The sequence below is a fragment of the Gorilla gorilla genome, chromosome 19, assembly GCF_029281585.2.
Source record: "Gorilla gorilla gorilla isolate KB3781 chromosome 19, NHGRI_mGorGor1-v2.1_pri, whole genome shotgun sequence".
Classification (NCBI taxonomy): Eukaryota; Metazoa; Chordata; class Mammalia; order Primates; family Hominidae; genus Gorilla; species Gorilla gorilla.
This window is the reverse complement of record NC_073243.2, coordinates 47,434,456-47,456,976: the sequence shown is the minus strand read 5'-3', so window position 1 is coordinate 47,456,976 and position 22,521 is coordinate 47,434,456.

The following is a 22,521-nucleotide window of genomic DNA, read 5'->3' as shown; positions in this document are numbered from 1 at the left end:
AACATGAATACTAGAAACTGGAAGTATTTGCAAGGATCACATAAACCTGGGGACTTTTCTGGACTATGTAAGCCCTAGCATTTCATCTTTGATTATGATCACTTCTTGTAAGTTATCTCTGACATCTGATTATCTTGTTCTTCTTGTCAACCTTGGCTAGCTGGAACATGAATTGAACTGAATTTGATTTAGAAAATAAAGAAATATGACATTTCTTGCATTTCTTGTTGTGGAACAATTGGTACAAGTTATAAATGAACTGGTTGATAATTCCTGTAGATGCTGTAAAGGTATATGAATAATGCATAGAATTCAATTGTGGAAAGCTGTTCTTCACTCTGCTAGGTAGCTTAAGTGTCTCACAGGCTACACAAACACTGCCACCTTTGCTTTGTGAATGAGCTCAGGATATGTTAAATTCCATATATGCTTCTATCACTTTACCTCCAAATTTCCACCCCATTTAGTATGTGCTGTGGATTGCAAACACATTTTAACATCAGTTCAAGAAAAGGAGAGTTAGTAAAATAAATTGGCTGAGGCTACATCAAAACAAAGATTGAACAATGTTCACTAAATCAGACAGAAATAACTTTTAAGATTATTTTATCCTATTACCATCTTAGCTTGCCTAATTAGGCATCAGCTGTATCTAGAAAGTATCATGTGCAAAAAAAGTTAAAAAATGTGTGTCTGAGGTGTTAAATAGGGGATTAGATATTCTGAGATTCAAATATCTTTTTCTTTTAAGCAGACAATATCCGTGAGAAAGACAAGCTATTGTATTGGAAGAGAGGAGGGAAGGTATCAGGGCTAATTAGTAGAATTAGTGGTTAAGTCAGCAGTTTTAGGATTTATAGAGAGTAAAAATAAGCAAGGAGAGAAAGCAGATGCGGTGGTTCACATTCTTTTAACCAGAATAGCGAAGTAAACAAGAACAGAGTTTGTCCACATGGATTAGAGGGCATAGCTGGATGTGTCTTAGTTCTGCTGACTTAGAAATGATTCTCCTACTTTGTAGTAATGGATTTTATAATTAAGGGGGAAAAAACTACATTAAAAGACAGTCAAAAGTAAGGCCAGGCATGGAGGCTAACTCCTGTAATCCCAGCACTTTGGGAGGCCAAGACAGATGATCACCTGAGCTCAGGAGTTTGAGATCAGCCTGGGCAACATGGTGTAATGCCATCTTTACCAAAAATACAAAAAATTAGCTGGGCATGGTGTTGCACGCCTATGTTCCCAGCTAGTCAGGAAGCTGTGATGGGAGGACCACTGGAGCCTGGGAGTCTGAGGTTGCAGTGAACTGCGATTGTGCCACTGCACTCCAGCCTGGGTGAAAGAGTGAAACTGTCCCCCCAACCAGCCCCCTCCCCAAAAAAAGGACAGTCAAAAGTACTTAGAAATGGTGTTGCATATAGTCTAGCTAGGTCCATCTTGGGAAAAGATCTAGAGAGAAGGGTTGGCTGGGTTTGTGGCCTAGATGAAGAAGGAAGTCATGAAGGGAAAGGATTTGGAGTTGTGTATTAAAGGGTTAACTTTTGCTCAACACACTTAGGAGGGCTGCTGAGAATTGTGACCTGCTGTGTCTTCCTCTGATTCTTGTGGCATCAGAGCAGGTAATAAATCATGTAGCTGTATATCCTCATTCACTCTTCTGCCTTGGCCTGGAAGGAACAATGGCTGCAAAAGAGACAGAAGCTCCCTCTTTTCGTTGTCTGTGGAAGTTCCCTATGTTCCTAGCAATCACCCTGGAGGCAGGGCATGTTAAAACAGGCAATGCACAACTTGTATTGATTTCCAATGTGGTATGATGCCACCTTCTCACTAAGACAAGGACTTAATCTTTATATCCTAATAGCACCTTGTACAGTACCAGGCATATACTGTGCATTCAATAACTTGAAGTGAATAAATATAGAACTGAGTGAACAAATGAAATATCTGGGAGAAAAATGGGATCTGGCCAGGCGTAGTGGCTCACGCCTGTAATCTCAACTCTTTGGGAGGCCGAGGCGGGAGGATCACTTGAGGCCAGGAGTTTGAGCACAGCCTGGGTAACATATTGAGACTCTGTCTATATAAAAATTTAAAAATGAGTCAGTCATGGTGGTGCATACCTGTAGTCCCAGCTACTCGGGAGGCTGAGGTGAGAGGATTGCTTGTGCCCAGGAGTTTTAGGCTGCAGTGAGCTATAATCGTACCGCTGTACTCCAGCCTGGGTGACAGAGAGAGAGAGAGAGAGAGACTCTGTCTTTCTAAAAATAGATAAATAAATGAAAAGAAAAATGGGATCTGTTTTTTATCTACTTCTAGTGGTAGCGGCACACATACCTCTTTATGTCTAGATGTAAATTTAACATTGAAAAATGCATATTTTTTTGAGACAGGTTCTTGCTCTGTTACCAAGGCTGAGGTGCACTGGCATGATCATGGCTCACTGCAACCTCCAATTCCTGGACTCATGCAATCCTCCCACCTGAGCCTTCCAAGTAGCTGGGATTCAGGTGTGCTCCATCATGCCTGGCTAATTTTTTTTTTTTTTTTTGAAATACAGTCTTGCTCTTGCTCTGTTGCCCAGGCTGGAGTGCAATGGCGTGATCTCAGCTCACTGCAACCTCTGTCTCCTGGCTCCAAGCAATTCTCCTGCCTCAGCCTCCTGAGTAGCTGGGATTACAGGTGCACACCACCACACCTGGCTAATTTTTGTGTTGTTAGTAGAGATGGGGTTTCATCATATTGGTCAGGCTGGTCTCGAACTCCTGACCTCATGATCCACCCGCCTCAGTCTCCCAAAGTGCTGGGATTACAGCCGTGAGCCACTGCACCCGGCAAATTTTTTAACCTATTATTTGTAGAGATAGGGTCTCAAGTGTCCAGGCTGGTCTTGAATTCCTGGTTTCAAGTGATCCTCCTGTCTCAGCCTTCTAAAGTGCTGGGATTACAGGCATGAACCACCGCCACACCTGGCCCCCAAAATAAATTTTTAAGGTAAAATTACAAAATCAACTTTGTTGTCTCACAATAACCTCTACATAAGCATTCTGTGAAGCTAATTTTTTTGTCCATTGAATAAAATTTTTAGATTGATTCCATAGCCTATTTGCTCACTCATTAATAAAGTCTGGCCTCTTGAGCATTCAAAAAAGACTGTTCAGTTCAGTATCACTGGTCCAGTGTTATAATCAAAATTCCTCTTTGCAGTCTAGCAATGGGGAAGGTGGGAATGGCTAATTATACTACATTTCTCCATCTGCTCTCCGTGACCACCTCTCCCAGCCCACTAGATACGCTTTCAGCTGGTGTTGGAAGCTGGGGATGGGATGAAGGTAAGGGGGCAGGAAATGTCTTATTGGTAATTCTGCGAACTGTTATTGATACTTGCTGGTTTCAGAGGGTGTTCAAAGCTGACTGTCTTTCAGAGCAAAATTTTTGGGTTCTTTGGAGACTTCCCATATGTGGGAGTTCTCCCACAGTTCTGTTGAGGTGAGTGAATGTACCTGCTCTGACTGGTCGCTTAGGGTTTGCTTAGGGTTTCTTTCCCTGGGAATCTAACTGTTTATCTTCAACCTCTTTCTACAGAGGGCTTCACACCTTCCAGGATGACCTTTTGATCAAGATCTAAGATAACCTCATACTAGCCCCCTCCCTCCCCTCGTCCCTCCCCATATCTGATCCACATAAAATATGCATCTTTCATCCATTATCAGTGGGAGTTTAGTTACTTTCCAACTATAGTACTCCTGTTATTAACTTCCTGGTAAGCAACTTCATCCACAGCCACTTCTCAGATGTGTCAGGCCTAACTAAGTCCACTGTGTCCCAAGCTCCAAGGGATCCCTATGACCCTCACTGAGGGTTTCCGTGAAGACCCTGTCTCTAGGCTTGAACTGAAGACCAAGCATCCTACCCATCTCTTATGGAGGATGTAGGAGGTAGAGCTTGTACAGCTGTTCCAGAGAAATCTTCCTTCTGATCTCCTGCCTTATTTTAACCTGTAGCCTCAGTGCCAGTATGTTCAAGGGGCACAAACCCTTCTTTTGCTAGTCCTGCATGGTGGTGTACGTCACTCATTTTGAGATGTGAGAGTGGTTGGCTCCTATCATGGGGCCTCAAATGAAAGTGAGCCTGAAGTAGCTCCATATGTTCACTCTGATATGTAGATATGAAAAAAAAATTCTTCATAGTTGGCTTTTTAAAGTTAACAAAAATGGGTCAAAGATGAAATGCACAAATAAATTTTGAATATTTCAATCTCTAGAGTTAAGAGACAGATGATTATTTTTAAAAAGTATTTCTACATAGAGTCAAAGATAATAATTTAGCCAGAAATCAGTTCTTCTGTCTTCTTGGCTTGGGGTGGAAGTGCTCTTTGTGCTTATGCAAGATTCAGTCAGTCTCTCTTTTTTTGTTTGTTTGTTTTGAGATGGGATCTGTTTTTTATCTACTTCTAGTGGTAGTGGTACACATACCTCTCTATGTCTAGATGTAAATTTAACTATCCCCTTAGTTCTGCTGACTAAGTTTTGAGCCTGTCGCCCAGGCTGGAGTGCAGTGGCGCGATCTCAGCTCACTGCAAGCTCTGCCTCTCGGGTTCACGCCATTCTCCCGCCTCAGCCTCCTGAGTAGCCGGGACTACAGGCGCCTGCCACCACGCTCAGCTAATTTTTTGTAGTTTTAGTAGAGACAGGGTTTCACCGTGTTAGCCAGGATGGTCTCGATCTCCTGACCTTGTGATCCACCCGCCTCAGCCTCCCAAAGGGCTGGGATTACAGGCATGAGCCACCTCGCCCAGCCTCAGTCAGTCTCTTTTACTTCTGTTTTACTCTGTGTTTTCTTTTCTTCTGGATCTATTTCAGTGACATTTATATTATTTATTTTTAATAAGTAATTTTTGGTATCTAAACACATTTGAGGATCAAGTCTCTGATTCATTCCTACTTTAAGTACCTAATGATTTTCTGCCCCGATTTCACTGACAAAATTTTCTTTTTAGTCTTTGAGAGAGGCTGACATGAATTCATAGCTCAATACTTCTTTGTGTTCAGGACCCACATTCTGTAGTGTTATTGGAAAATGCTGAACTTAAGTAGGAAGCTATTCTATCTTGACATACCTTTTGTAGTTGGGGGAAAATCTTTTAATATTCTTAAGGGTAAGAAACTTTAAAACTTCCCATTCTAAACAAACAAGTGTGTAATTTATGGTTTTGGGTTAATTTGATTACATACTTGTACATGAGAGGAATAGCTTTTTTGATGGATATTTAATTGGATTAATTTAAAGAGTATTTACTGAATATCTAGCATATGCCAGGCAGGGCTGTGGGCACAACAATGAACAGACCACAGTCCCTTTTTTATTCTGGTATATTTATTTATGTGCCTTTACAATTTTAGTTATAAATAAGACACTTTACACTTCAAGTTTAAAATTCTTGGTGGCATGTATTTGAAAGGAATATGAAAATAATATACATATTTTCCCTAAGTGAGGAAGTTGAAACAGGAGGATAGAGACTGAGATTTAAGAGTTCCATCCATATCCACCCCTGGCTTGCGAGGTCACCTTGCATAGACAGGCTTTATTTTCTCAAAGCCTCTTTTCCCTTGACAGCTCAGTACTATGGAGATCATAATTGTTTGCACAGTGTTTGGAAATCTTTAGAAGCAAGCTACTGTATGTGTGAAATGTTATTCAAAAGACAAAAGATTTGAGACGGGTGTTGGTTTTACTTTTCCTAAGGCAAGTACCTGTTATTTTTCTCAGCACAACCAGACAATACAGATTGTCAAATATTTATCATACAAATTTCTTGTGTTGTGATTTGGATCCTGAGAGAGGATTTTTGATTATTTATAATTGCTTACTTTTAGCAGGTGACCTCATTTTTTTCTTTTTATTTTATAATTGTCTGATAAGTACTGCTTAAAAAGGAAACTTTAGAGTCAGAGAAATGCTATGTTCATTGAATTTGAAATTCTACAATGATGATGAACAGCTTTTGACATTTGTCCTGTGCTTTCTCATCAAGATCTTTGAGCCATTCTTGTTGTTACATATTCACCAGACATAAAGGTGCCTGGCCCATGTCAAACAGTGTAGTTTGAATCTGCCGAGTTGCATGGCTGTGTCTTCCCAGGGAATTGATGTCATCTTCTCTGCTTACCAAAACTGCACATCCTCTTTTTTTTCTCCCCATGCTATCTTGGAAGCAGATTGGATTAACCTGACAGGATTTATTCTTAATGAAGTCTTTTTGGTTATTACCTAGTATCTTTTTTTCTTCAAAGAGATGAAAATGTGATTTTTCGATGAGTGAAACCCAGATCTCTTGATAAAAGAGAAGATTCTCCTAACCAAATCTTGCCTTTTACTAGTCCTGGATGGTCCTCTCTTTGAAGTTGATGTTGTATGTCTCACAGTAGAGGGAGTGTTATCACTATTGGAACCATGAAGCACGTGTCCTTAAGAGTTTTCAGTTGTCTAATTTCTAGTACCATGTCTTTTGCAAAATAACCACAAAATAATTGCACCAATTTCAATAATTGCACCATTTAAGATGGGCTCAGCATGCTTCATGAGATGAACAACAAAACATAACACACACACATACAGGCAAGATAAGTGTGTGTGTAGTGTGTAATGAACATTTTAGCAATTACCTTGCAAAATCTGTCTCTTATGGATTGACTGCAGAGTGTATTTTGTAACTTTATTTGTTATACTCTTGGATTAATTATACCTCTGTACCAATGATCTTGGCAGCCAAACACTTCCCTTGCCATTGTTAAAAATGGGATCATAAGCTTATTATCTGTACTATTATGAACAAGTTAAGTTGTCTAGGCTAAGCAACTGAAAGTTGGTTAATCTTAAACAGATTCTCAAGTTGGAAGTATCTTTGGGCCATAGGCTACAAATTACTAATAAAGGAGAGGCCAGTCAGTTAAAGTAAATGAGCATAATCAATGTCATGAGTGTAGGGTAAAATAACTCATGTAAATGGTGCAAATCACAAGGCCTTCTCAAGCAAGGATCTTTTTTTCATTTTGGGTAGAGATGTAGGTTCACAGAAATATTTTTGGCAAGATAAAACAATAGTGAAAATGTGACATAACACATCAACTGTGACCTAAGAAATTCCAGTTTTGCAAATAAAAGGAGGATGTGTCAGGAACATATTTTTGTCTCTTTCCTGGCAAGTGCAACCTGGGCAACATGGCTTGGGTGAGTGCTGGCCTGAATTTGTAAGCCTGGGTTTCTGGTTACCTGGTCTGATAGTGCTGGGAGTTACCAAGCAGAGGGTCATTTCTGGTGTTTGTGGGTTCTTTCCTGCCAGGGCTCCTCTTTCTTTCCCATGTCTCTTCCATCTGCCATTCCTTCTCTCTCATATTTATACAGTGGCAGCAGGGAGGGAGGATTGGCATTCTGAGTGCTTTGAGATTCCCTCGTCCTACTTCATTTGGCTGGGTTTTCATGCTCTTAGTTCTAAGGAGAGTTATCCAGTAGCTTTTATCTTTATCATGTATGTCATCTGCTCCAGACAATCATATCAACAAATGGCTGTTCTGTGTCAGAAGGATTTGAACCACATTCTTTGGAGGAAGAGAGTGATTAGCCTGCCTCCTCTTGCCCACTGCATTGGAAAATCCAGGAAGCACTGTCTGCTCACAGCCCTTTTCAGAAAAATGGCCCCCAGTAGTTATTTCTATAGAAACTGGCTTTGTTTTGTGCTGAATGACCTTGCCTTCTAATCTCAGCCGACAGGCTGGGAGGGCATATTCAAGCCCCTGGGATCTATTACCATCCAAATATTGATGCTTCTCAACACTGTATTTCTGGGTAGACTGTGCTGATGAGCTCCAACTCTAGATCGCCAACTCTTTCTCTGTATCTGTGTCTGCATATATCGGCTGCCTGCTAGACTTCTTCACATGGGTGTCTCACAAGCATCTTAAGTTCATTATATTCAAACTTGAACTCACCATCTTCTTCATCAAACTTGCTCTTTCTTCTTGATTCTCAATCTGTATAAATGGCACAACCAATCACCAGTAACCTGTGGCCAAATACCAGAGTAACTGACCACATTTTTCTCTCTCACCTCTATACTCAATGAATTGCCAAGTGTTACTGATACTACCTCCTAAAAATCTTCCACAATTACCTACTTTCTCCTTCTATGCAGTTCCACCCAACTTGACATCTCTATCCACCTACTGACCATCATTTGGATTTCCTACTAGGCAGCCTTGCTTTCACTCTTACTCTTCTCTAGTCTTCCTCTTCTCTCATCATCCTCACAACAACCTGTGAGAATGATCTTTATTAAATGTAAATGTGGCTGGGCATGGTGGCTCATGCCTGTAATCCCAGCACTTTGGGAGGCTGAGGCGGGTGGATCACCTGAAGTCAGGAGTTCAAGACCAGCCTGGGCAACATGGTAAAACCCTGTCTTTACTAAAAATACAAAAATTAGCTGGGTATGGTGGTGGGCACTTGTAATCCCAGCTACTTGTGAGGCTGAGGAAGGAGAATCGCTTGAACCCAGAAGGCAGAGGTTGTAGTGAACTGAGATCATGCCATTGCACTCCAGCCTGGGTGACAGAGTGAGACACCGTCTCAAAAATAAATGAATAAATAAATAAATAAGTGTGATTATGTCACTCTTCTGCCTAAAACTTGGTAGTGGCTTCCATTTCTGCTTACTGATTCCTGCTTTTGGCTACAGTCTTAGCTCTCCCCACACCCTAATTATACTGCATGCTCCAGTCCCCCCAAACTTACTTCATGTACCTTTTTGCCATGAAGGTCAGGTATCTTATTGTCCCTGGAGCTTTGTGTATTCTATTCTTCCTGAATTAGGATCATTCCTCCTCCCCAAACATACGCACCTACGTGCATGTGCATATACATGTACATTTGGCCAACACCTTCATTGTAGATGTTACTTCCTCTGGGAGATATTTTTGACCTACGGGTCTGGGTTGGGTATCTTCTAATGTGCTTTAGAGAATCATGCCCTTCTCAGACTGTTGTTATATTTATTATCTTATACTTTCCATATTTTCCCACCTCCCCAGCCCTCCCCTGTAAGCTCGGTTAGGGCAGCGACCTTGTTTATCCTATTCAGTATTCTGGTTCTATTTTAAGTACACAAACCAATGACTAATCCATAGTATGTGCTCAATTAATATTTGCTTAAATTATTGATTAAAAGCCCACAATATATAGGTTGGATTTACAGGAAATCAAGGCACGTATAGTGACTTGAAACATGTATGGGTGTTCTGTATCTGAACTGATTAAACCCATTTTTTTAAAAATGCAAATTTATAAAGAAATAAAGCAGTTGGAAGCTTATAGACTCTTGTTTCTGATGGGATGACAAAATTCTCTGGGCTCCCAGAACTGCTGCTGGACCTGAAAAATGAAAAGTTTTGGTTCCAGTTCTTGGTGAGGCCTCTCCTTTCTCTTAATATTGGACATTTGGCCTCAGAGTGACTCTTTGGCAGTTGAGATGTTTTCTTGTGTCTCCTCGTCTTCACGTATGCTTATACTATGCCTACAAAACATTTATTTATTTATTTTTACATAAAGAGCCTACATAAAGAGACCTGTGGTGAGACCCTGCACCCAAAGCACAGTCTCCCTGTGATGAGACCCTGCACCCAACACACAGTCTCCCTGTGGTGAGACCCTGCACCCAACACAATCTCCCCACAATGAGACCCTGCACCAAACACACAGTCTCCCCGTGGTGAGACCCAGCAACCAACACACAGTCTATTTATTATCTTATACTTCCTATTTATTTTTACTATTTAGTAAGCCTATTTTCTTCCAAAGTTTAAGTTCAGTTTATAGGGCTTTAAGAAAAGCACAGCTTAACTTTTAGTGATTTCACATCAGAAAAAATGGGGAGGAAAAAGGGCCCATTTATTTTTACTGTCCCCAAAAAGTCTAAGTAAACACACATCTACACTTGTTTTCTTTTACTGTCATTTAAATATATCCATTTTTACGTAGTCTGACATCATAAAGGACTAATTATCGATGGCTAAAATCTCGATGTCTTCATATCTCTATCTCCAGGTATCTGCTATCAGTGCTCAACAATGGACTAGATTTCTTAAATTATTTCAAACAGTTTTATTTTAAAAATATATTATTCTAGGACTAGCCTTCTCCCCACCCTACCTTTTTGGTTTGTTCAATGCTTTGACAAATCTTTATTCTTTGCTTGGCTCTGTTGTATCTTCAGCTGGTCCTTGACTTTACTCTGGATGAGATTAATTTTCCTCACCACCACCTTTATGTGCTTCAGATAAAGTCCCTCCCCCCATTCATTCAGTTTGGAGATCAACACTCCTCTCCTCAGTAGCTTTCTCTTCCTCTAATCTGCCTCTTTTTGAGTCAGGAATGTTCTTAGGAGTCGTGTGTGTGCATCAATACATGCTGGTGTTGTGACTGATGGAAAAGCGCCAACAGATACCATTTATTGCAAAGGATATAAAGATTCACCTGCCTTACCATGACTGCACAAAATAGACACACAGGATGTTCCCAGGCTGATAAATGGTCTCCCTGATCTCTCAAGCTTTCTAACCTGCTAATGACTCCATCTGCCCAGAGTGAAGATGCTGCCAGCTACAAGAAGCTTCCCTACCACTTTGCAGGAATGCTTATATTCTCTGGGCCCTCTTAGCTGTTCTAGAGACCCAGACTCTATGCCTGCCTGCTTACCAGGTGCAGGTATCCAGTGTAAACAATCTCAGACTCTTCCTGGATGTTAACTACAAAGGTAAATTCTCCAGGTTACCTGTTCTACAGCAGAACCAGAGCTTCAGACCAGCCTGTGATCTATTTCTGCAAGCCAGTTTGATTTTTCTCTTTTATGTTCTACCTACAAAGTCAATAAAAAAGCAAAATATTTCACCAGAGGAAATATCACAGGCTGGCAGGAGTTAGCCCCCGAGAAAGCTAAAGGCATTATTCTCTGGAACTTTCATTCTCCGGATGCCCTTTCTGCAGAATATCTTTATTGTTTTCAACTAGATCTATAGCATCCACTGCTGGTAACAGAAGTAATCCCTAGAGACTTCTAGAAATAAAAATGCAGATATTGTTGGCAAAGACAACCATGAGACAGAATGAAATTGCAACCATCATATTTTGCACACCATAATGCAGCGTGATTAAAAGAAAAGCTAATATATGTAAAATGCCTAGCCTGGTGCCTGCCTGCCACACAGTAGGTCCTCTAGCCACAATTGTTATTATTATTATTATTAATCCACCTCATTGCAATCAGTTACAATGGGAAATCACAGTGGCAGAGGCACATGACAACTGTTTCTGTTCTTGCAGAAGGCTATCTCAGGCTCAGCATGGTTGAATATGTGCTTTTTATACTCATGCTGCAACTGTGGTAGGTGATATGTAAGTAGCTACAACACTCTTTCATCACTTTGCTAGAATGAAAACCCAGTAGTGGTTCATATGGAGCCATTTTAGACTAAGAGTGCTGGTGATTAATGTTCAGGCTTATTTTCTAGAAAGAGAAATTGATATTCTGTTACCTTAAGACCTACGGCGTGCACTAAGTCTTGTGATTTTTTTTTCCTCTTTGGCTGCCTAAAATATTTTCCCCCTTTCTAACAGTGTGATGTTAGGCTAATTACCTCATCTGCACCGGAAGCAGCAGTGGAAGTATAATTGGGTGCACTGCCCTGCACTAGCCTAGAGGTGGGATTTGACCCAAGTTAGACCAACTGAATGTTCCCTCCCTGGAATATAAATCTTGGGTACAGGGACAAAGAGATGGAATGTGACAGGAATCCATGCATCCCATTGGCAGACAGGTCTTGGTTAAAGATCATTCCTGACTCCTACCTCTTTATATCTGGATCCAACAGCTGTGTTCTGCCTGTTTCTAAGTCTGATTCTCCAATCCTTCCATTGGTTCTGTGGCTACCTTCTAATAAAGGCACCTCGTTTATGTTGGGCAGCCAGTTTCCATTGCCTAGAGTAAAGAAGTCTAGTTGTTATAAAAGCCTGCCCAATAGTGACAGGCCTGACACATGGGCCGCACACTTCTTTCTTCCTGGACTTAGTAAGAGCAGGAGAGTCAAGAGAAAATCACTTGCTTTCTCAAAGACCCCAGTCCCCAGAAGTGAGAAAGGTAAAGTGAAATTTCTCATCTCGTAGCTAAGGCTAATCTCCCTTACTGGATTACGAACGCTTTTAATTATTAATTTGGCTCTTCCACTGAGGGAGAATAGCTCGCACATAGTAGGTGCTCTGTAAGTGCTAACTGCATTAACTGAGTTAACCCTCCAGGCCTCAAGGAATTCTTCCACCTCAGCTCCTGAGTAGCTGGCATCATAGACACCTACCACCATGACCAGTTAATTTTTAAAGTTTTTGTAGAGACAGGGTGTTGCTGTGTTGCCCAGGCTGGTCTTAAACTGGGCATAAGTGATCCTCCCACCTCAGCATCCCAAAGGGTTGGGATTGAAGGCTTGAGCCATTGCACCCGGCCTTGGGTTCCAGTTCTGACTCTGGCATTATTAACAATGGGAACTTTGCTTAACCTTGGCCTCACTTTCTTCTTCCTAAGATTAGAATTTTAATATCTGCCTTGCCTACTTGTAAAAGTTGTTAGGGGGTAAACCTGCACTCTTCTTTTTCAGCACTTGTTACCCTCATAATCAAATCATAAACTTTATATTTAGCTGTTTTTATAATTAGCATGATGTGTGGGAAAGGACTGTGCCACACACTAAAGCAGGGAGTAAGCAGCTGGAAAAGGAAGACATGGGGTCTACCTTTGGCTCTGCCCAAGGCCCTCTCACTGTTGCCAAGCCCTTTTCTCCTTGGTCTTCAGTTTCCTGATTTATAAAGAGAGGAGTTTGGACTATATGATTTTGAGGTTGCTTCCACTTCGAACTTTCTGTAATTCTATGGATGGAGAATTAGAATTATTTGGTGTGGGGCAGCTGACCTCATTTAGCAAGTCCAATCAACCGCTTCTCTTCAACACCTTAGTCTAAGCCTCCATCATCTCTTGGTAATAGTCTCCTATCTCATAGATTGCACATTTGCTTCCTCTGATGTGCACTGAAGCCAGAGTTACATTTTTTTTTTAAGAAAAACCAAATGCTTTTGCTCAGTATAAAGTTTGCCCTTGACACATCCACACCATCCCTAGCTCTCTGCAATGCTGCCACGCTGGCTTTCAGTGTCTCAGAAGTGTAATTTCCTTTTCCTGTGTTCAGGGCCTTGTGCATAGTTTCCAGTTCTCTGTCCATTTAATTCCTACTCATCTTTCAAGGCTTACCTTGAAGACCACCATCTCAGAAGAGCCTTTCATGATTTCCTAGATTAGGTCAGACTCCTGTTAGGTGTGCTTATAGCCCCCTGCCTACTTCTTTTTCAGCACTCGTTACCCTTGTCATCAAATAATAAGCTTTATAATTCGCTGTTCAAGGAAGACCTAATGCAATGGACTGAATATCTGGTTCTTCCAAAATTTATATGTTAAAATTCTAACCTCCAGTGTGAGAGTATTAGGAGGTGGGGCCTTTGGGAGGTAATTAGGTTATGAGGGTAGAGCCCCCATGAATGGGTTAGTGCATTTATAAAAAGAAACCCCGATAGTTCTCTCATCTTCTCTACACCATGTGAGGACACAGCCAGAAGACAGCAGTCTGCAATCCAGAAGGGGGTTCTTGCAAGATCATGACCCAGCTGGCACCCTGATCTCAGACTTCCAGCCTCCAGAACTGTGAGAAATAAATTTTTATTGTTTATAGGCCACCCATCTATGGTACTTTGTTATAGCAAACTGAATGGACTAAGATGTCTGCTATGGTTTGAATGCTTGTCCTTTCCTAAACTCATATTGAAATTTAATTGCCATTGTAACAGTGTTAAGAGGTGGGACCTTTAAGAGGTGATTAAGTTATGAGGGCTCCACCCTTGTGAGTGGGGTTGGTGCCATTATAAAAGGGCAAGTTCGGTGTGGTGGCTCACATCTGTAATCCCAGCACTTTCGGAGGCCGAGGCAGGCAGACCACCTGAGGTCAGGAGTTCAAGACCAGCCTGGCCAACATGGTGAAACCCTGTCTCTACTAGAAATACAAAAATTAGCTGGGTATGGTGGCACATGCCTGTAGTCCCAGCTACTTGGGAGGCTGAGGCAGGAAAATCGCTTGAACCTGGGAGGTGGAGGTTGCAGTGAGCCGAGATCACACCACTGCGCTCCAGACTAGGTGACAGAATAAGACTCTGTCTCAAAAATAAATAAATAAATAAAAATAACAGGGCAAGTTCAGCCCCTTCTTTCTTTTTCTTGCCCTCTCTCCTACTGCCACGTGGTGATGCAGCAAGAAGGCTCTCATAAGATGCTGGTATGTTAATATTGAAATTTTCAGCCTCCAGAACTGTGAACCAATAAATTTCCGTGCATTATAAATGACATAGTTTCAGGTATTCTGTTATAGCAACATGATATGGACTAAGATAACATCCCACTAGGTGGTAAACTCCATAAAGACGGAGTGTATACCTGTTTGTTCACTGTTGTGTACTATCCCCTAGCAGGGTATTGGCACATTAATAATTATTGGTCGAATAAGAGACTTTCCCAGTTACTTGGTTATTCTGGGAGAAGTGAGATGCATGGAACTGAAATCCAAAGAATCAAAGGTGTTACATCAGGAGTTAGTTGAAATCTACAATGTAATGAATGAGTGACTATTTCTAGTGATACTTTCTCAAGTCCCACCTCTACCCCAATCCTCTCATTTTTATGTGGGAATTAATAAATTTGGGCTGCCTTAATTTTAGTCTACCATGTCAAATTGGGTGTGTCTTAGTTATCTATTTTTATATAGCCAATCCAACACTTAGTAGCTTAAAATTACAGCCATTTGTTTGCTTGCATTTCAGTGAATTGTCAACTTGGGCAGGATTCGTGTGGGTTGGCTCATCTCTGCTCCACTTGGAGTTGGCTGGGCTCACTCATGCTTTTACGGTTAGTTGACATGTTGGCTGGCACTTCATTCACATGTCGAGTATCTCAGCTGGGAGGACTGGAATAGATGGGGTGGCAGGGCCACTCTTTCCCAGTGACCTCCCTCTCCAGGAAGGCTCTCATCCTTAAGGTGGCTAGCTGGGCTTGTTCACAAGATGTCAGTGTCCTAGAGGGTGGGAACAGAAGCTGCAGGTGCTCTTGAAGCTGATGCTTGCAATTCACACAAGTCATTTCTGCCTCAGTCTATTGGTCAAAGCATACCACAAGGCCAACTCAGATGCAAGCAGTTGGAAAATAGACTCCGTGCAAAGAATATGTGGTTATATTTAATCTATCACAGGAGAGCATCCTAGAAGACACTGGGGAAAAAGCAGAAGTTAATATTCATGCATATGATAAAACTCACATTTTGAATTAAGGAGTAGAAAATTCTAATAGAAAATCATTGCTTACTTCTACCATTAAATAAATGGTGAACAAATGTTTAAGGAATACTAATGTAAAGCGATACCATATTGTTATCCTGCTGGGGTCCCCATATGTCTTGATTGGGCTTGGTATAAAGGGCTAGTATAAATTGTTGGAAGTGGATACATCCTCTTGTCCAAGGGAGTATCCAAGGGAGGAGCTTTTTATGTCAGATGATTTAAAATCCCAAAAACAGAGCTCAAAAGCAATACAGAAAAGGTCAAGATTTTTCTTGGCAGGGGGTGGATTTTAAGGATCTTTGAGGCAGATTAAGAGTTTATTTATATTTTCTTTAAATCAACAGGTTTAGCATCACCCAGTTACTCAATTATCATTGTTTAGCTCCATTAACAGTTGTTTTCCCAATTGGAATAGTATGTCTGATTTAGGACCTGTCAACTTTCTTAAGGAACAGATATTTCCCGGAGCCTTTCCAAGCATGTACTCTTACCAAGTACCATTTGCCAATTAATGTTGTTTAAGCCAGTCTGTTTCTTTTCTAATAAATGTTCTGGCATGTACGATACTATTGTTGTAGGAAGCCTTTACACTGAGATTAATCTTTGTGACAATATGCTTAGTTGCACATTTAACTTTTTAAAACGGAATTCAGGGGGCAGTTCCAAGATGGCTGAATAGGAACAGCTCCAGTCTGCAGCTCCCAGCGTGAGTGTTGCAGAAGACGGGCGATTTCTGCATTTCCAACTGAGGTACCAGGTTCATCTCACAGGGGCTTGTCAGATGGTGGGTGCAGCCCATGGAGTAGGGCGGGGCGTCACCTCACCTGGGAAGCACAAGGGGTCAGGGAATTCCCTTTCCTAGAAAAGGGAAGCTGTGACAGAGGGTACCTGGAAAATTGGGACACTCCCACCCTAATACTGCCCTTTTCCAATGGCCTTAGCAAACGGCACACCAGGAGATTATATCCCGCGCATGGTTCAGAGGGTCCCACGCCCATGGAGCCTCGCTCATTGCTAGCACAGCTGTCTGAGATCGGAAACTGCGAGGCGGCAGCGAGGCTGGGGGAGGGGCGTCTGCCATTGCTGAAGCTTGAGTAGGTAAACAAAGTGGCCAGGAAGCTCGAACTGGGTGGAGCCCACTGCAGCTCAAGGAGGCCTGCCTGCCTCTGTAGACTCCACCTCTGGGGGCAGGGCATAGCTGAACGAAAGACAGCAGAAACTTCTGCAGACTTAAACGTCCCTGTCTGACAGCTTTGAAGAGAGTAGTGGTTCTCCCAGCATGGAGTTTGAGATCTGAGAACAGACAGACTGCTTCCTCAAGTGGGTACCTGACCCCTGAGTAGCCTAACTGGGAGGCACCTCCCAGTAGGGGGCGACTGACACCTCATAGGGCTGGGTACTCCTCTGAGATGAAGCTTCCAGAGGAAGTATCAGGCAGCAGCATCTGCTGTTCTGCAGCCTCCGCTGGTGATACCCAGGCAAACAGGGTCTGGAGTGGACCCCCAGCAAACTCCAACAGACCTGCAGCTGAGGGTCCTGACTGTTAGAAGGAAAACTAACAAAGAGAAAGGACATCCACATCAAAACCCCATCTGCACGTCACCATCATCAAAGACCAAAGGTAGATAAAACCACAAAGATGGGGAGAAACCAGAGCAGAAAAGCTGAAAATTCTAAAAATCAGAGTGTCTCTTCTCCTCCAAAGGAATGCAGCTCCTCACCAGCAATGGAACAAAGCTGGACGGAGAATGACTTTGATGAGTTGAGAGAAGAAGGCTTCAGACGATCAGTAATAACAAACTTCTCTGAGCTAAAGGAGGAAGTTCGAACCCATCGCAAAGAAGCTAAAAACCTTGAAAAAAGATTAGACGAATGGCTAACTCAAATAACCAGTGTAGAGAAGTCCTTAAATGACCTGATGGAGCTGAAAACCATGGCACAAGAACTACGTGACACATGCACAACCTTCAGTAGCTGATTTGATCAAGTGGAAGAAAGGGTATCCGTGATTGAAGATCAAACAAATGAAATGAAGTGAGAAGTTTAGAGACAAAAGAATAAAAAGAAATGAACAAACCCTCCAAGAAATATGGGACTATGTGAAAAGACCAAATCTATGTCTGATTGATGTACCTGAAAGTGATGGGGAGAATAGAGCCAAGTTGGAAACCACTCTTTGGGTATTATCCAGGAGAACTTCCCCAACCTAGCAAGGCAGGCCAACATTCAAATTCAGGAAACACAGAGAACGCCACAAAGATACTCCTCGAGAAGAGCAACTCCAAGACACGTAGTTGTCAGATTCACCAAAGTTGAAATGAAGGAAACAATGTTAAGGGCAGCCAGAGAGAAAGGTTGGGTTACCCACAAAGGGAAACCCATCAGACTAATAGCTGATCTCTCAGCAGAAAATCTACAAGCCAGAAGAGAGTAGGGGCCAATATTCAACATTCTTAAAGAAAAGAATTTTCAACCCAGAATTTCATATCCAGCCAAACTAAGCTTCATAAGTGAAGGAGAAATAAAATACTTTACAGACAAAGCAAATGCTGAGAGATTTTCTCACCACCAGGCCTGCCTTACAAGAGCTCCTGAAGGAAGCACTAAACATGGAAAGGAACAACCAGTACCAGTCACTGCAAAAACTTGTCAAATTATAAAGACCATTGATACTAGGAAGAAACTGCATCAACTAATGAGCAAAATAACCAGCTAACATTATAATGCAGGATCAAATTCACACATAACAATATTAACCTTAAATGTAAATGGGCTAAATATTCCAATTAAAAGACACAGACTGGCAAATTGGATAAAGAGTCAAGACCCATCAGTGTGCTGTATTCAGGAGACCCATCTCACATGCAGAGACACACATAGGCTCAAAATAGAGGGATGGAGGAAGATCTACCAGGCAAATGGAAAACAAAAAAAGTAGGGGTTGTAATCCTAGTCTCTGATAAAACAGACTTTAAACCAACAAAGATCAGAAGAGACAAAGAAGGCCATTACATAATGGTAAAGGGATCAATTCAACAAGAAGAGCTAACTATCCTAAATATATAGGCACCCAATACAGGAGCACCCAGATTCATAAAGCAAGTCCTTAGAGACCTACAAAGAGACTTAGACTTTCACACAATAATAATGGGAGATTTTAACACCCCACTGTCAACATTAGACAGATCAACGAGACAGAAAGTAAAAAAGGATATCCAGGAATTGAACTCAGCTCTGCACCAAGCGGACCTAATACACATCTACAGAACTCTCCACCCCAAGTCAACAGATTATACATTCTTCTCAGCACCACATCACACTTATTCCAAAATTGACCACGTAGTTGGAAGTAAAGCACTCCTCAGCAAATGTAAAAGAACAGAAATTATAACAAACTGTCTCTCAGACCACAGTGCAATCAAACTAGAACTCAGGATTAAGAAACTCACTCAAAACTCCTCAACTACATGGAAACTGAACAACCTGCTCCTGAATGACTACTGGGTACATAGCAAAATAAAGGCAGAAATAAAGATGTTCTTTGAAACCAATTAGAACAAAGACACAACATACCAGAATCTCTGGGACACATTCAAAGCAGTGTGTAGAGGGAAATTTATAGCACTAAATGCCCACAAGAGAAAGCAGGAAAGATCTAACATTGACACCCTAAGAAAACAATTTAAAGAACTAGAGAAGCAAGAGCAAACAGATTGAAAAGCTAGCAGAAGGCAAGAAATAACTAAGATCACAGCAGAAATGAAGGACATAGCGACACAAAACACCTTCAAAAAATCAATGAATCCTGGAGGTGGTTTTTTGAAAAGATCAACAAAATTGATAGACCACTAGCAAGACTAATAAAGAAGAAAAGAGAGAAGAATCAAATAGACTCAATAAAAAATGATAAAGGGGATATCACCACCGATCCCACAGAAATACAAACTACCATCAGAGAATACTATAAACACCTCTATGCAAATAAACCAGAAAATCTAGAAGAAATGGATAAATTCCTTTACACATACACCCTCCCAAGACTAAACCAGGAAGAAGTTAAATACCTGAATAGACCAATAACAGCTTCTGAAATTGAAGCAATAATTAATAGCTTACCAACCAAAAAAAGTCCTGGACCAGATGGATTCACAGCCCAATTCTACCAGAGGTACAAAGAGAAGCTGGTGCCATTCCTTCTGAAACTATTCCAATCAATAGAAAAAGAGGGAATCCTCCCTAACTCATTTTATGAGGCCAGCATCATCCTGATACCAAAGCCTGGCAGAGACACAACAAAAAAAGAGAATTTAGACCAGTATCCCTGATGAACATCGATGCAAAAATCCTCAATGAAATACTGGCAAACTGAATCCAGCAGCACATCAAAAAGCTTATCCACCACGATCAAGTTGGCTTCATCCCTGGGATGCAAGGCTGGTTCAACATATGCAAATCAATAAACGGAATCCATGATATAAACAGAAGCAAGGACAAAAACCACATGATTATCTCAATAGATGCAGAAAAGGCCTTTGACAAAATTCAACAGCCATTCATGCTAAAAACTCTCAATAAACTAGGTATTGATGGTACGTATCTCAAAATAGTAGGAGCTATCTATGACAGACCCATACTGAATGATATTACCATTCAGTAATATCATACTGAATGGGCAAAAGCTGGAAGCATTCCCTTTGAAAACTGGCACAAGACAGGGATGCCCTCTCTCACCACTCCTATTCAACATAGTGTTGGAAGTTCTGGCCAGGGCAGTTGGGCAGGAGAAATAAATAAAGGGTATTCAATTAGGAAAAGAGGAAGTCAAATTGTCCCTGTTTGCAGATGACATGATTGTATATCTAGAAAACCCCATTGTCTCAGCCCAAAATCTCCTTAAGCTGATAAGCAACTTCAGCAAAATCTCAGGATACAAAATCAATGTGCAAAAATCACAAGCATTCCTATACACCAATAACAGACAAACAGAGAGCCAAATCATGAGTGAACTCCCATTCACAATTGCTTCAAAGAGAGTAAAATACCTAGGAATCCAACTGACAAGGGACGTGAAGGACCTCTTCAAGGAGAATTACAAACCACTGCTCAATGAAATAAAAGAGGATACAAACAAATGGAAGAACATTCCATGCTCATGGGTAGGAAGAATCAATATCATGAAAATGGCCATACTGCCCAAGGTAATTTATAGATTCAATGCCATCCCCATCAAGCTACCAATGACTTTCTTCACAGAATTGGAAAAACCTACTTTAAAGTTCATATGGAACCAAAAAAGAGCCTGCATTGCTAAGACAATCCTAAGCCAAAAGAACAAAGCTGGAGGCATCAGGCTACCTGAGTTCCAACTATACTACAAGGCTACAGTAACCAAAAACAGCATGGTACTGGTGCCAAAACAGAGATATAGACCAATGGAACAGAATAGAGCCCTCAGAATTAATACCACACATCTACAACCATCTGATCTTTGACAAACCTGACAAAAACAAGCAATGGGGAAAGGATTCCCTATTTAATAAATGGTGCTGGGAAAACTGGCTAGCCATATGTAGAAAGCTGAAACTGGATCCCTTCCTTATACCTTATACAAAAATTAATTCAAGATGGATTAAAGACTTAAATGTAAGACCTAAAACCATAAAAACCCTAGAAGAAAACCTAGGCAATACCATTCAGGACATAGGCATGGGCAAGGACTTCATGACTAAAACACCAAAAGGAATGGCAACAAAAGCCAAAACTGACAAATGGGATCTAATTAAACTAAAGAGCTTCTGCACAGCAAAAGAAACTACCATCAGAGTGAACAGGCAACGTACAGAATGGGAGAAAATTTTTACAATCTATCCATCTGACAAAGGGCTAATATCCAGAATCTACAAAGAACTTAAACAAATTTACGAGAAAAAAATGAAACAACCCCATCAAAAAGTGGGCAAAGGATCTGAACAGACACTTCTCAAAAGAAGACATATATGCAGCCAACAGTCACATGAAAAAATGATCATCACTGGCCATCAGAGAAATGCAAATCAAAACCACAATGAGATACCATCTCACACCAGTTAGAATGGTGATCACTAAAAAGTCAGGAATCAACAGGTGCTGGAGAGGATGTGGAGGAATGGGAACATTTTTACACTGTTGGTGGGACTGTAAACTAGTTCAACCATTGTGGAAGTCAGTGTGGCGATTCCTCAAGGATCTAGAACTAGAAATACCATTTGGCCCAGCAACCCCATTAGTGAGCATATACCCAAAGGACTATAAATCATGCTGCTATAAAGACACATGCACATGTATGTTTATTGCGGCACTATTCACAAAAACAAAGACTTGGAACCAACACAAATGTCCAACAATGAGAGACTGGATTAAGAAAATGTGGCACATATATACCATGGAATACTATGCAGCCATAAAAAATGATGAGTTCATGTCCTTTGTAGGGACATGGATGAAGCTGGAAACCCTCATTCTGAGCAAACTATTCCAAGGACAGAAAACCAAACACCGCATGTTCTCACTCATAGGTGGGAAATGAACAATGAGAACACTTGGACACAAGGTGGGGAACATCACACACCGGGGCCTGTCATGGTGGGGGGAGAGGGGGAGGGATAGCATTAGGAGATATACGTAATGTAAATGACGAGTTAGTGGGCGCAGTACACCAACATGACACATGTATACATATGTAACAAACCTGCACATTGTGCACATGTACCATAGAACTTAAAGTATATTAATAATAAAACAAAAAGAGAATTCATTGTCAGATGTCAGAGTTTATACAAAGATATGCAACTTTTAAACTCCTTTTGTCTCCTGGAAGTTAATGTTTTCTATGTAATTATTTTTCTATTTTAATTAACTGTAGAAATTATGGTATTAATGGCTACCATGCATTGAGTGCTAGGTACTTTGCTGAGCATTTTACTCACCTGATTGAATTGAACCCTCTCAAATCATTTATCCCAGGCTTGTCCAACCTGCCGCCCATGGGCCACATGCAGCCCAGGATGGCTT